This window comes from Rhinopithecus bieti, unplaced genomic scaffold, assembly GCF_001698545.2.
Source record: "Rhinopithecus bieti isolate Rb0 unplaced genomic scaffold, ASM169854v2 scaffold_17984, whole genome shotgun sequence".
Classification (NCBI taxonomy): Eukaryota; Metazoa; Chordata; class Mammalia; order Primates; family Cercopithecidae; genus Rhinopithecus; species Rhinopithecus bieti.
The window spans coordinates 316,526-332,331 of NW_016809038.1; the positions used below are offsets into that span (position 1 = coordinate 316,526).

At 38.2% G+C, this 15,806-nt stretch overlaps 1 long non-coding RNA gene across 2 annotated transcripts in view; it reads right to left on the reverse strand.

Moving 5' to 3' along the window:
• Nucleotides 1–15,806, reverse strand: part of LOC108539518 (uncharacterized) — a 73,972-nt gene that overhangs the window by 7,897 nt on the left and 50,269 nt on the right. The window contains exons 2-3 of one of the 2 annotated variants that reach the window (XR_001888403.1): nt 11,219–11,352; nt 10,351–10,729 (exon numbers count right to left, since the gene is read on the reverse strand). This is a non-coding gene — a long non-coding RNA (uncharacterized LOC108539518). Of the gene's footprint in view, nt 1–10,350; nt 10,730–11,218; nt 11,353–15,806 lie in introns of those variants that run through there. The other variant, XR_001888402.1, reaches the window with a different exon arrangement.

The following is a 15,806-nucleotide window of genomic DNA, read 5'->3' on the forward strand; positions in this document are numbered from 1 at the left end:
TGGAAACCATCATTCTTAGCAAACTATCACAAGAACAGAAAACCAAACACCGCATGTTCTCACTCATAGGTGGGAACTGAACAATGACATCACCTGGACTTGGGAAGGGGAACAGCACACATCGGGTCCTATCATGGGGAGGGGGGAGGGGTGAGGGATTTCATTGGAATTATACCTGATATAAATGGCGAATTGATGGGTGCTGACGAGTTGATGGGTGCAGCACACCAACATGGCACAAGTATACATATGTAACAAACCTGCACGTTATGCACATGTACCCTAGAACTTAAAGTATAACAAAAAAATAAAAAAATTTAAAAAAAGAGTTATCTATATTAATATTGTGCAGTAGTTGGAAACACAATGAAACTGCAATCAATTAAGTATTCATTACCAAGGAAATCATGTACATTGCATTAAGACCCATAATTGTCTCCTCTACTGCCTTTCTATTTAGAAGTCCTTGTGTTAATATTACCTCACCCAGGGCTTGATCTTGGATGAGGTAATAGAACAGATACCATATTCTACTTAGTTTCTCCTGGTTTTGAAAACCCATCAAGAACTCAAAGCAGCATAATTGATCATGAACACAGTATTTGACTCTGGATACAGATAAACTTAAGTGATCCTTTTGGATTACTCTGATAGTAAAATGATATGGAACGGGTGACTCTTCAGTTTCTTCTGCAGAATACAAATGTGTGAGCTATTCAGTAACTGGGTCCTCTTTTGTTTACAGGCATCTTAAGTAAGGCTCTAAGCAGAGAACAGTATTCGAGAACCAAACCTTCCTTTTGCCCTCTAGATTTTGTGCTGCCTCCTTTCTGAGCTACTTTAGGTAGGAACATGGCATTTGGAGTATTTATCATTGCAGCTGAATTGCACGAATCTTTTGGATTATGGACTCCAAAGAAGAGGAGGACATGAGTGAATTGGAGTAGATGAGAAAAGACTCCGGAGATCACCCTGAAATGGGGTTTGTAAAAGATCCAGTGAAAAGTACTGGAGCTGATAAAAACAAACATAAAATGTGCTGGGTTTCTATGTCATGCTGTCAGAAGAGAAACTAAAACAGTTATTCTTTCATGTCTTCATTCTTTTATTTAACAAATATACATTTATTAACTACCATACTAGTCTATTTCTGCCCCTATAACAGAATAGCACAGAACAGATCATTTATAAGGGAAAGAAATTTATTTCTCACAGTTCTCAAGGCTGGGAAGTTGAAGATTAAGTTGCCGGTATCTGCTGAGACCTTTCTTGCTATGTCTTTACATGGTGGAAGATGGAAGGGCAAGATAGAAGCAACTCCCTTAATCAAGCACCTTTATAAAGGCACCTAATCTCATTCATGAGGGAGGAGTCCTCTGGTCTAATGACCTCTTGAAGTGCCCCTAGGGGATAGATTCAAACTATAGCATTCCACTCATAGTCCCCCAAAATTCATGTCCTTCTCACATATAAAATGCATTTATTTTGTTTCAATAGCCCCAGAGTTCTTAATTCATTCCAGCTTCAACTTGAAAATCTAAGTCCAAAGTCTCATGTAAATCAGATATGAATAAGACTCAAGGCATGATTCATCTTGAGGAAAATATCCCTCCAGCTGTGAGCCTGTGAGATCAAACATTACATGTTTCCAAAACACAATGCTGAGACAGGCATAGGGTAAACATTCCCGTTCCAAAAGGGAAAGATACAACAAAAGACGAAAAGAGTAATAGATTCCAAGTAAGTTGAATACCCAACAGGGCTAACAGCATTAAATCTTAAAGCTTGAAAATAATCTTCTTTCACTCCACGTCCCACCTCCTGGATACACTAGAGTGAGAGTTAGACCCCAAGGCCTCAGGCAGCCCCATCCCATGGCTTTGCTGGGTGCAACCCTGGCTTCAACTGTCATGCATTGAAGGCATATGCCTATGGTTATCTTAGCCTGACACTATGTGCTGGTAGCTTTACAGTTAAAGATGTCTTTCTCAAAGATGGCCCTGCCCCCACATAGCCACTCAGCATTGCCCTAGTGAGAATTCTCTGCCATACACCATCCCTGGGGCAGGTACCCGCCTGGGACTTAAGGCTGTCTGAGACATCCTTTGAAATATAGGTAGAGACAGTTGTCTCCATGGCTCCAAACTTACACACCTACAGATTTAACACCACATGATCATTGCCAAGGCTCATTTTTTGCATCTTCTGGAGTGGTGGTTCAGGCTGCACCTGGGCCAGCTTGAGCCATGTCTAGGGTGGCCAAAGAGTGCTGTGCCAGGATGCAGGGAACAGAGACCTAAGGAGGCCCTGGGCAGCTAAGTCCCACAGACACTGGACCCATCCCTGAAACCATTCTGACCCCAAGATCCTAGCATTCTGGGCTTGTGATAGGAATGGCAGCCTTGAAGATCTCCAAAACTGCTTTGAGGTCATGCTACCATTGTCTTGTTGAATAGCACCTGGCTTCCTTCTAGCCGTACTAATCTTATCAAATGGTTGCTTAGCCATGCCCTTGATTTTTCTCTCCTAAAATTGCCTTTTAATTATTTACACTCCCAGGCTGAGAATATTCGAAATCTGTACATCCTGCTTTCCTTTTAAGTATATATCCTGTCTTTAAATCGTTTCTCTCTTTTTGCATTTTACTATAACTTGTTAAGAGAAGTCATGCAGCATCCTGAACACTTTCGGCTTAGTGATTTCTTCTGTGAAATATTCTAGTTCATCATTCTAAAGTTCTGTCTGCTATAAGTCCTAGAATATAGACACAATTCAGTCAAGTTCCTTTCCACTTTATAACAAGGATGACCTTTCTTCCAGTCTCCAGTACATTGTTCCTAATTTCCATCTGAGACCTCATCAGAATAATCTCCACTGCCACAACCAATGAAGAAGTATCTAAAAAGACTGAGCTTTGCCCTACTGCTCTTCTTCTGAGCCTTGACTAGAATCATCCTTAGTTTGTTTATGGCCATATAGGCTTTTTACATCATTCACTTCACAACTGCTTCAGCCTCTACCAATTATCCAGTCCCAAAGCCTCTTCTACATTTTCAGGTGCTTGTTAGAGCAACACTTAGCTCCTTAGTACTAATTTCCATCTTAGTTCTTTGTGCTGCTATAACAGAGTACCACAGACTGGGCAATTTATTAAAAAGGGAAATTCATTTCTCACAGTTCTGGAGGCTGGGAAGAACAAAATCAATGCGTTCACATCTGGTGAGGACTGTTTTGCCTTGTTCTCAGAAGGCAGAAAAGTGAGAGAGAATCAAGTCCCTCCATGAAGCCCCTTAAGGGACACCTAATCCTATGTACAAGGGTAGATCCCTCATGGCCTCATGCATTGACTTTGCCCATGCCCACCTGGAACTAGCACTGGCCCATTAGCACCATGTGCCACCACAGTTCCCACCCATGCCTCTCCCTCCACAACTCCCCCCAAGCAGAGGGAGCCAGCTCTGGCCTCAGCCAGCCCAGAGAGGGGCTCTCACAGTGCAGCAGCTGAAGAGTTCCTCAAGCACAACCAAAGTGGGCACCAAGGCCAAGGAGGTGCCAAGAGTGAGCAAAGGCTGCCAGCATGCTGTCACCTCTCACTTTCAGTGAGTTCTTGGCCTCCCTGACTTCAAGAATGAAGCCAGGGACCCTCGTGGTGAGTGCTACAGTTCTTAAAGATGGTGTATCCGGAGTTTTTTCCTTCAGATGTTCTGATGTGTTCAGAGTTTTTTCCTTCTGGTGGATTTGTGGTCCTGCTGACTTCAGAAGTGAAGCTGCAGATCTTTGCAGTGTTAACAGCTCTTAAAGGTGGCGCATCCCGGTGGGTTCGCAGTCTTGGTGACTTAAGATGTGAAGCTGCAGACCTGCTGGTGAGTGCTTTAGCTTATAAACATAGCGTGGGCCCAAATAGTGAGCAACAGCAAGATTTATCACCAAGAGCAAAAGAACAAACCTTCCATAGGATGGAAACGGTCTCAAGCGCTGACAGTTTAGGTGGCCAGCTTTTAGTCCCTTATTTGGCCCCACCCACATCCTGCTGATTGGTCAATTTTACAGAGCGCTGATTGGTCCATTTTACAGAGCGCTGATTGGTCCATTTTACAGAGTGCTGATTGGTCCGTTTTTACAGAGTGTTGATTGGCACATTTACAAACCTTTAGCTAGACACAGAGCACTGATTGGTGTGTTTCCAATCCTTTAGCTAGACACAAAAGTGCTCCAAGTCCCCACACAAGGCAGAAGCCCAGCTGGCTTCGCCTGTCCTTAGGAAAACCAGAAGTCACTGAAGAAACATGGTTGAGGGAATTTGTTGACAACAGGAAATTCACTTAGCTTCTGGTTCCTGTAAGTTGCAGCCTGCTAACTCTTGATTTAAGAAACCTACCTAATCACATTTTTCGTAAAGCATTTGAAAGTCAATACCAATTTAAACCAATTAATCAAAGAGAATTTCTGCTGAGGAAAACTGATCATAACTTAGTGAAATTTGTAAACATACAAGTCAAAATGTATAAATATTTTTGACCACCATGTAATCTAGTGTGCTGTTAATTTTTTTTTAATGGTGTGATCAGTGTGAAATTTGGCAATACCTTTTGGAAAAAATAGTTTGGCTGATTTTAAAATGCTCATATAATCTTACAATAACTAAGGTTTATTTTTTAGTGAATATACATGCAGTTGTGAGCTTCACTGTTAAATAGTTCTGATTAGGTAAAAGTAAATTAATCAATCAAAAACATATTTTAAGTACAATTTTATGAACATCCAAAAGGAAGATGATGAGTTGGCTCCAAGAGTAAGTATTGTTATGTTAGAGTCATAGTCTATGGAACAATAATTCAGGCATATGAAATCTATTTTTCTTAATACAGTATTCTGTCTGTGTGTCTCCACTTGACCAAGTTTGCAGTTGGGTGAATATTTTACATTTACTTTAAGAAAAAAATATCTTAATTTAGAAATAAGGTTATTATTTTTTCATGTTGATTAGCCAGTAAAATTTTATAGTAGGAATTCTCATCAGAATATAAAATCTTTTCCTAAAATTAATGGCAAGTGCTCTCTTAATACTTCTGTAAATTATTACAGACTTGGATGTCAAATCCATTTTTGCAGGTACATTATTGAATTATTTAAATAATTGAAATCACTTGAAAGTGGGGTTGACCATTTAAAACATATCTACTTGATCCTAAAATCATGTATAAGTTCCTGAGAATGAGATTGAATGCATTTTAGTCATTATATTTAGCCAACCAGAATGCATCTGCACTGTTTCAATGTTTAATTGCCTCCTCTGTGGAGCCAATTATCTGTTAACATAACATAGAATTTTCATACTGAATTTCTAAATTTGAAGTTATGATATCTGTAATTGCCAATTCTATAAGACTGACAAAATTTGTCTCCTTACCCCAACCCTTCAGAAATGAGGATGATAATGATTAAAGACTCTTGGTTCTGACATGATGGGTGTGATAAGTTACAGTAACACAAAAGCTGGAATATCAATATAATACCAACAACTTATGTGGTTATATTGTAATAGGTACGGCAGTTGAAAAAAAATTCAAAAACATTTGTCTACATTTTGTGGCATGTCATGAAAATTACATGGCATTATATATGCTGACAAGTTGAGATGATTGCTGTCTTTTTTTATACAATGGGAGGAGTACTTTTGGAATTCGGGTTGAGGAAAGAATGATGGAGCAAACATTCCTTTCCTACTGCGCTTTAGCCTGGGAAATTTTGTTTTTAATAAGTCAAGTACTGGGAATGTTTTGACATTTTTACAACTTGGATGTATTTACTTGAAATATTTAAATTTAAGCTTGCAGACTTATAGATTTAGCATTATATTTTACAGGTTTTTACTTTCTCCTAGTGAATGAGTATCTGAAGAAATTAATAGGGCAAATAGAAAAATGTTTTATAAGGTCATTCCTGGGATGTCTGTCTTATGTTATTTGAAATAACTCAGAAGTTGTTTAAATCCTGGTGGCTCCTGGGAACTGTCATTCGTTTACCTCGAAGAGGCACAAGCTCTTTTATGAATGTGTTTTACAGCACCTTCTTTCAACCACAACTGAATATATCCTTCACTTCTTAGAATGATACAACCACTTCTTAGTTTGCATCTTTTTGGATTCAAACTCCTCGATTTGAATGTAGTAAACCTTTTATTAGTGATTCTAGATTCCCAGGAAAAGATGGTGGGTTTATGCAATTTTACCTACAGAATGACTACAAGGCCTTTGTAAAATTAGGTCTCAGTAACGCTTTAATGACAGCAATTTCTATTTTTCAGTCTCATTACTACTTTCAAATTATAAGATGTCTAAACTACATTCTAAAGAATTCACAAGTAGGTTGGAAATGTGAAAAACTGAACTCCCTTCTTAATGGCCATCTTAGAAACCACAGATAATTTAAATTTAACTAGGTCTAATCCAACCAGTTTTCTTTAATCAAGTTTAGTTTAATGTGTAAACTAAATGTTATTAATTTAAATATTTTTCCTTTTACTTCACCTTGTTCTAGAAAGACTTAAGGCAGGTAGCAAGATGCACACAAATAAGATTTAAAAAGGGTATTAGTTCATTTAATGTTGCCACAAATGAATCCCTGCAACTCACTAATTTATGAAGAAAAAACTTATTTGGCTCATGATTCCCATGATTGGAAAGTTCAAGTTTGGGATACTGCATATGGTGAGGGTCTCGGGCTCCTTCCACTTCTGGCAGAAAGCAAAGGGGAGCTGGCTTGCATAAAGATCACATGGCAAGAGAGTAAGAAAGAGAGAGAGGGAGACACCAGGTTTGTTCAAACAACTAGCTCCTTTGGGAACTAATAGAGCAAGAACTCACTCACCCCTAAGGGAGGGTATTAATTTATGCATAAAGAAACTGCCTCTGTGACCCAAACACCTCCTGTTAAGCCCCACCTCCAACACTGGGGATATATTTTAACATGAGATTTGGAAGCATGCGAACCATAACAGAGGAATGGGGGAATAAAGGTGAGAAAAATAAGATAAAACCGCTAGCGTGATTAGCACACCACTATGCTGCCCTTTTCTAGTGATAGGAAACATTAAGTTTCTGGCAGACGACAAAAATAACAGAATTATGGCTGATTAGCCATCTCAAAGGTTCTATACAATAAAACAAAAGCAATTGCTCAGAAGAGTAAAACACTCCTCAGTGTTGATTCTGTAGAATTATTTTGTTGTTTGTCCTCAGAGAGAAATATGGTGCCATGTGTTAAACCATGTTTTCCACAACATTATTTTGGTAAATACAAAAGTGTGCTCTACAAAGTTATTTCTTATAATGTTCCTCAAAGTGTATTAGAAACACCACATTATATAATAATTCAGAAGAAAAATAAAGAAAAAGTAAAAAAAAAATGTATAAGATGGTAAAACATGATTCAGGTATGCAGTTTTTTTTTTTTTCTAATGGACAGAATAATGCAGGTTTTTTTCTTGATTCATGGACAGAATAGTGTATTTAGAAAAAAAAAAAAAAAATGTACCTTTGTAGTCGCCACCTGACCTCAAAATGCCTTATGGTACAATGCTGTACACATAGCAAAAATCTGATATCGAGGTAAGGAAGTAGTGAGAAAAAGTTTTAATTATCTGTTTATTCCAAAGTATATACGTTTTTAAAAAGTGAAAACAATAAGGCCTATGTAACTTAATGTCCTCTTATACAGCATAATGTCCTTGAGGTTCATCTATATTGTCATGTATGGCAGAATTTTCTTTTTTTCTTTCAAACTAAATAGTATTTAGCTTGGGCATGAAAGTAGTGTAGCCTGGAGGTTTGAACCGAAATATCCAGTAATGAGATTTTAAAGTTTGAAGAAGTAGTGGCTGATTTGAAATAATTGAGGAACAACTGGGAATTGGCTTGGGAAAGATAATGGCAGCAAGTCCAAGAGGAGAAAGAGAAGATCCTTGCTAGAGGGATTCTCTAGTTTCTTCCAGTTCAGTTTCCTATTTTCCAGCATAATCACAAATTAACTCTTGGGAAAACAGGTGTAATTTTTTTTTTTTCCTTACAAAACCCTACATCTAAGAAATGCCACAATTTTCACTTTAGCACCAAGATAAAATTTATATAAACAGTAGGGAAGTAGCAGTCATGGACTCCACAAAGACTGAGCAGAGAAAAGTATGCAATTAAATGAAAAGCTCACAACTTGAAGCAGTTAGGGATCCTCCCTTTACTAGTGAACAATGAGGCAATCTATTTTTAGCATTCAGTGAAGTTTGGCACAGAATTTAATTCAAGGCATTAGAAGGCTCTGCTAATTCCCTGCTTATATTTCAGGAGTACTAAAGTGGCTTACAAGAAACCAGAACAAACTGATTTCAGGCTTAAATTTACTTGCCTTAGGCACTGAGTTTAAATTGTCTGGGGTTGGGAGAAAAAAACAGTGAGAAAGATATACTGACATGGCTGTAAATTGCTCTAACCTTCATTACATGGTCAGCACTCTAGCATTAGTCAGTGCAGAATAGCCAATTTAGTAAGCCACAAGTACCAATAATTACTAGTTATTAAACCCTAATTGTGTGCCAGACATTTTGCCAGGTGTTTTACATTCCTTCTCACTAATATTCATATTCTGGGTTGAATACTGTGTCTCCCAAATTGTGTCTACCTAGAAATCACCCTGTGTCCTTATTTGAAAATGGAATCTTTGCAGATATAATTAGGTTAAGATGAGGACATACTGGATTAGGGTTGGTCCTAAACAATAACTGGTGTCCTTATATGAAGAGAAAACAAAGACACAGAGACACACCTAGGATGAATGCCACATGATGACAGAGGCAGAGAGTGTAGTGGTGACCCATGAGCCAAGGGTTGCCAACCGCCACCAGAAGCCAGCAGAGAGGCATGGGATGATTTCTCTCCCAGAACCTCCAGAAGGCACCAACCCTGCTGACGTCTTGATTTCAGGCTCTGGCCTCTAGAACTATGTGAGAATAAATTTTTATTTTTGTAAACAACCCAGTTTGCAGTAGTTTGTTACCTCTGCTCTAGGAAACTAATACAATTCACATTAATCCTCAAGGTAGGTGTCAGTTTCTCTTTTAAAATTTTTTTTACTACATAACCTGACTAAAACTTGTGCTCAGTCCACTGTCTGTTACTCAAGTTCACTAAACAATAGAGTTATAGCAATTAGGTGATCTGGTGAAAAAAATTATTCCAAAATTTATGCTAATTGACCACATGTGCTTTTTGATCTGAATTCCAAGAGGAATTCTTTCCATCAGGAAAGTAACTGCTCCTTCAAGATGGTCATTGCTACTTTGTCAAAGCCTGTAACCTGGGAGATAGTCAAATAGGGATGGCTTTGGTGATTTCTCACCACAACAGGGCTGCTGTGCTTATGGGAGAGGAGATTATGATATTGGAGGACCAGGCAATGCAAGGAATGAGTCTGCACATTCTGGATCAGGTGCCTGGAATAATGTGATACAGGCTTCTAGGGAATGAGAGGGAATCCAGCGTGGATGGCTCCTTTGTTGATGCTAAAGAATATGAGGATTACAATGAACAGGTTTGGGAAGAAACTCAGGAGTTTTAAGTGGCACAAAAAAAAGTCTGGTTGTAAAAATGGACAATGATTAGGTCATGGGCAGGGCAGAATAGAAGAAACCAGGAATGGAAACTGGACTTAGCAAAAGGTGCAAAATCAGCTATGAGGCACTCAGACAGGAAGTCACAGGCAGAAGCTGGCCTGGAAAGAAGTAGTGTATAAACACTAGACACTCTGAAGAATATAGATGCTTGCCAACCTGGAGGATGAAGACAGCAAGTAGGTTGGGCAGATCAGTGTCAAGAGATTCAGGACAGATGGACAGATCTAAATGGAAACAGATTGAATCTATGGCAGGGGGTCAAATAGAAACTCAAGCTAAATTCACGGGAACAAATAAGGAGGGCTCTTGTTTTTCATCCCCTCACAAAGTTCTGGGTTTCTGGTAAAAAGTAAGAAGGTGTTTTCCATGTTCAAGGGTTCTCTGCAGAGTGACAGAAAGCTTACTCCCAGGCCCTCCCCATTACAGAAATTTTGTTTTATTTATATGGCACTTTATTTATATATGTAGTTCATAGATGTCTTAACTTTCCTGCCAGAAGGTATGCTCCTCTTGGTATTAATGGATATTATTTTTGACCACCTACTGTGTCCCAGGTGTTTTTTGTCAGTGCTTCATATATATTATAATGCCATTGTTTCTTTTGAAAGCACACAATCCTGAAGAGTTTCAGATGTGGAGATAAGTAACTAATTTATGGTCACACAGCTAGAAAGAGACAGAACTAGAAATTAAACTCAGGTGTAGTTTTTACTATCATTGATGGTGCTTTCCCTCCTATTTCCCATGCCTTATTTATTGCTACCAATTCACAGTCCTTACAGCAACAGCAAGTTAGATGATCTGATGAGGATTACTTTGTTTCCACACAGGAGTATAGTGTGTGCTGCTTCCTAGAGCTTGATCTTTCTGGTTCCAGATTTTCGTAATGGTGGATGACTATATCTTCTAGGGCAGCTCATGGTAAGAATGAAGTAGAAGAGGCAGGAGGCCAGTGAGTCATTCTATGTCATCAGGTGCCCAGAACTGCAGTTGTGAAGGAGGAATTGTTTGCCTTGAGGCTTATCATACTTCCCGAAAGGGCAGGAATTTGTGTCAGAGTGTGATCTACACAAAACAGAGAATCAGAATCTATTTAGAGAGGGAGTGCTGCACAGAGGATAAAAGAATTAATATTTCAGAACTATCTTGACTTTTTCTTCCATAAAACTTTACCTAGTAAACTCCCATTCAATGAAATGGTGAAGCCCTGTCTCTACAAAAATACAAAAATTTGATGGATGTGGTGGTGCCTACCTGTCTCGAGAGGCTAAGGCATGAGAATCACTTGAACCCAGGAGGCAGAGGTTGCAGTGAGCCAAGATCACACCACTGCACTCCAGCATGGCAACAGAGTGAGACTCCGTCTCAAAACCAAACAAACAAACAAACAAACAAACAAACAAACAAAATGATACCCCTGTGCTACTTTAGCAGTGTGGGGTAGTTGGAGAACCAAATGCATTTGTAGCCACTTAACAGGCATCTAAAGCTTGAACAAATTACTTCTCCTTTTGAAATTCAGTTTTTTCCTCTGTGAAGTGATGTAATACTTACCTTGCTGTCTGGGTGAGAGAGTCATGTTTCATACAATCAATTCATACAGTTGTACCTGGGTAAGCTGACCTGAAGAGCTCCACACCACTTAGGACTAAGAGCTGTGATTTGGAATTGAATTTCTCATGTAGTAGCTGTGGAGAAGACAATGAGAAGTGTCGGTTCATTTTCTGTTGGTGAACAAAATGCCACAAAGTGGGTAATTTATAAAGAAAATAGGTTTAGTAAGTTCACTGTTCTGGAGGCTGGAAAGTCCGAAGTCGAGGGGCTATATCCAGTGAAGACTTTCTTGTTGCTTCATAACAGGGTGGAGAGCATCACATGGTTAGGAGGCAAGAGCAAGAGAGTCAGAGAGATCTTGCTTTTATAACAAAACCACTCCTGTGATAACAAACACTCCCCTGATAATGACATTAATCTATTTATGAGGATGGAGAGATTATGTTTTCAACATGTGAAAATTTGGAGAATACATTCAAACTATAACAACAGGGAAGGAACTCTTATATTCTCACCTATTCGATCCAGATATTTAGTTAACTTGGAATGTGGTGCTGTTTGGGGAATGATGTACCTATGGATAAAAACCAGATGCAGTCCGTTGTGAAGGTGATTCATGCAAGTGTTACAGGCTACTTTAGGATCACAACTTACCCTACTTCAAGTGTTGAGAATTTGGGGTTCTGTGAATTAGGTGATGAGAGAGGCCCCCCTCCATGAGCTATGCAGTCACCCAACAAGTATACATATAGTTCTTTGTGTGTTTATATAATAAGTATGTGGGTAGTTAAGGCTAACCGTCTATTAAAAAAATATAAGCTATTTGTGTTTTTGTTTTACCGATTTACTTAGGAACAAATACATATTAAGTATTTTTTGTATGCTGGGCTCCTGGCACATGTAAACGTGAAAGCATGATCTTGCATTAAATCAATCTAACTTTTCAAATCCATATATTAAGGCAATACACACCTCTGTTGAATTTTAGATTAATGAAGGCTGTTATTTTATTATTTGAAATGACAACATACTTGAAATGTCGTTTTGGAAGATGACCCTAGTTATTCCTGATTGTCTCAGGCTAGTAAAACTGAGTACTCTTTTTATATTTGACTAGTTTATTATCATCTTACCTGAGCTCTCTGCTTTACTTCTAATTTCCTAAAGCCTCTATAAATCTTGGTCTCCCTTCTTTAATTTGTTCCTGTCTTTGAAAAGACAATTACAAATCCCTGCTTCCCGGTTTCTCTGGAACTTTGTTCATCCATTTTCCTGATTTTTTTTTCAGTGTCTTCTGTCACTTTTTCTCTGCAGCTGTTTCTCTGTCACTGTTTCTCCACTGCTGACAAAAGGGTTCAAAGCTTTTCCTATTCTAAAGAAGAGAAAACTTCATCCCAATCCAATTCCCCTTCAAATTATACTCTCTTTTCCTCTTTCATTCAATACCAAAGTTCTTGAAACTTGGGCAGACTTTTGACTCCATCTTGTTGACTCTCACTGCTTTGTCTCTCTCAACCTGGCTTTCATTCTTGGCACATTCCTGAAAATGTTCCCACAAAAGAGCAACTCCAAGCTCTGGCATCAACAACAAATCTTTATCCTTGACTTATTTGAGAAATTTGATATAGTTTATGTATTTTTTCTGAAATCTTTTTTCCTTAGCTTCTGTTCAGTCTCTCTTCTCCCAACTTTCCCTAATCATTTACTAAGATTTTCCTCTATCTGCTTTATTTCTTTGTGAACTCATTTTCTTTGTGAACTCATTTTATTTGTGAACTCATTTTCTTTGTGAACTCATTTTCCTTGTATTATTGACCATTCAATTACTATAAGTATGATTTAATTAAGTCTCTGCATCTTTATTATTTAATTAAAAATATGAATATTTAGACTTGACTTTACCTCCAAGCTCCAACCATTCTTTGGCAACTTGGTCTAGTTTTAACTTAACATCTCAAGTTTATGACATCTGAAATCAAACTTATTGCTCTCCTCCCATCTGCCATCCTCATATTTTCCCTTTCTTACCTCTATTCTTTTGAGGAAACTGTCGTTTTCTCAACTAAGCAAGCTAAAAATCTCAAATGATATTTTTTCATTCCAGAAACTCTGATGTGTTGTATTTAATCCATTGCTGAACTCTATTAATTATACCTCTTATAAGGTATGGCTTGTCCATGTGGTATAGGGAAGTTTTTAATGAAAGATAAGCAAAAAGCCAGGGCAACCAGTTCTTCGAATCATTAGGTCAAGGCCAACAAGGATCTATTGTCTGTTCTAGAATAAAGCAGGAATTCAATTTGAATGTTTTGTAGTGGCAACATTCATCAATATCATATGGGTACCTGAGTCCTATATCAGGAAGGATGTTATCAGACTGTGAGCACCAACGCTTTCTGGAGAATTAGTCTGGCAGAATACAGAGTATGGAAGTAGAGTGCTGACTGCCCAGGGTAGGGTATAGAGCCAAAATCTACTTTTGTGAAGAAGCTGAAGTGAGCATCAGGGACCTAGGAAGAAGGCAATTGGACAGCCAGGCTGCAGAAGGAGAAAACTGTGGACATAAATAGATGGTTATGTCCAAAGGACTGAGTCTACCCCAGGTCTAGGGACTATTTTCAACCCTCACATTGTTGTGAGGGAAACATCTAACTCATGACCAGGCCATGCTCTTATTGGTGTAGGCCCTTAGAGGCATATCTCTCATTTCTGTGGGGCAAAGCAGGCAGGCAGGAGAACCATTTCTACAACTCTGCTAGAGCGTTGCCTCCCACAAGTCCATGGCTACTAAGTGGATTCTGACTTAAATTATTACTTATACTCTGGAACTGGGCTTCTTCCTTCCTTCAGTTTATATCCATTTCAGTATAGTCTTCTTGATGCAGTCAGACTATTTTTCTAAAGCATTGTTCACTTATGCCAAATTTTTACTCAAAATCCTTCAGTGATTATTCACCTCTTCCTTTTTACAATATTATTACTTCAATATTTTTTATCCTTGTCACTAACAATTCCCTTGCATTTCTTTTGTACTGAAACATTCATTCATTCATTTTTTATTCAATAACATAAACAACTTTCTATATACTGGAAATTATATAGACATAAATTATAAAGATATAAAGATAACAACACAAGGTCTTCATTTTTGAACAATACATAGTCTTAGGAGGAGAAAGACGTAAATAAAAGACCACTACATATTGTTACAAATTCCAAATAGTAGTAAGTAGAGAATACCATGGAGGAAATGAATGCCTTGATCTCCCTAAATGAACATTTTCTTTTCCTTTTTCTTTGAACCTTTGCTGATACTATTTCCTTCTAGACCATAACTCTCACCTCTTATTTGTTTTGATACATTCTATTTCTCTCTCAAATAATTTTTTAAAAATGAAATGTCAGCTTCTCCATGAGACCTTTCTGATTTCTCAAAATCTGATAGAAACTTTCCCATAACACTTTGAACAATTTTTGTGAATTATTCATTGTCTGATAGATGTTTTCCATGTTCTGGGCTTATCTCTATCCCAAATCTTATAGTCCTCAGAATAGGCTTTCAATGTAATTGCTCATATTTTATTCACTGACAGCTGTAGCCATAATTATTTGTATTCAAAAGTTTTTGTATTACAAATTCCTTAAAATAAATTATTGGTATGGTTGCTCAAGATAAAAATGGAATTATGTTATTTTATTATCAGATAATATGAATAAAACTATTGAAGAAATTGAATAAAATGAGTGACGAAAATTCATACCTAAACTTCAAGAACAAAGAAAAGCAAAAATTATTTGAAGCAGAATTTGTTAGTAGTGAGGTCAGGCTGAATTAATCTACCAGGAAAATGAAAAAAAAAAATTGTTTGTTACATAAAATGTTAAAACTGTTTTTGCTATGACCCATCAAATTAATTCTGGGAAATAGCAGGAATTTATTAGGTACAAATTTTATTTTGGCATTTCTTTTGGGATATTTGGTAAGACTTCAGAATGCTCCAAATATCTGGGAAATTTTTCTATGTTGGGAGTACATTTAAAAAACTAAACATACACCACCGTTCTTTCTTTTTTCTTCTTCTTCTTTTCTTTTCTTTTCGTTTTCTTTTTTTTTTTTTTTGAGACAGAATTTTGCTGTGTTGCCCAGGCTAGAGTGCAGTGGCATGATGGTGGCTCACTGCAGCCTTAACATCCTGGGCTCGGGGCTCAGAGGGTCCTTCTACCACAGCCTCCCAAGTAGCTGGGACCACAAGTACATACCACCAGGCCCAGCTAATTTTTTTATTATTTTTTATTTATTTATTTATTTTTTTTGAGACGGAGTCTCGCTCTGTCGCCCAGGCTGGAGTGCAGTGGCCGGATCTCAGCTCACTGCAAGCTCCGCCTCCCGGGTTCACGCCATTCTCCTGCCTCAGCCTCCCGAGTAGCTGGGACTACAGGCGCCCGCCAGGTCGCCCGGCTAGTTTTTTGTATTTTTAGTAGAGACGGGGTTTCACCATGTTAGCCAGGATGGTCTTGATCTCCTGACCTCGTGATCCGCCCGTCTCGGCCTCCCAAAGTGCTGGGATTACAGGCTTGAGCCACCGCG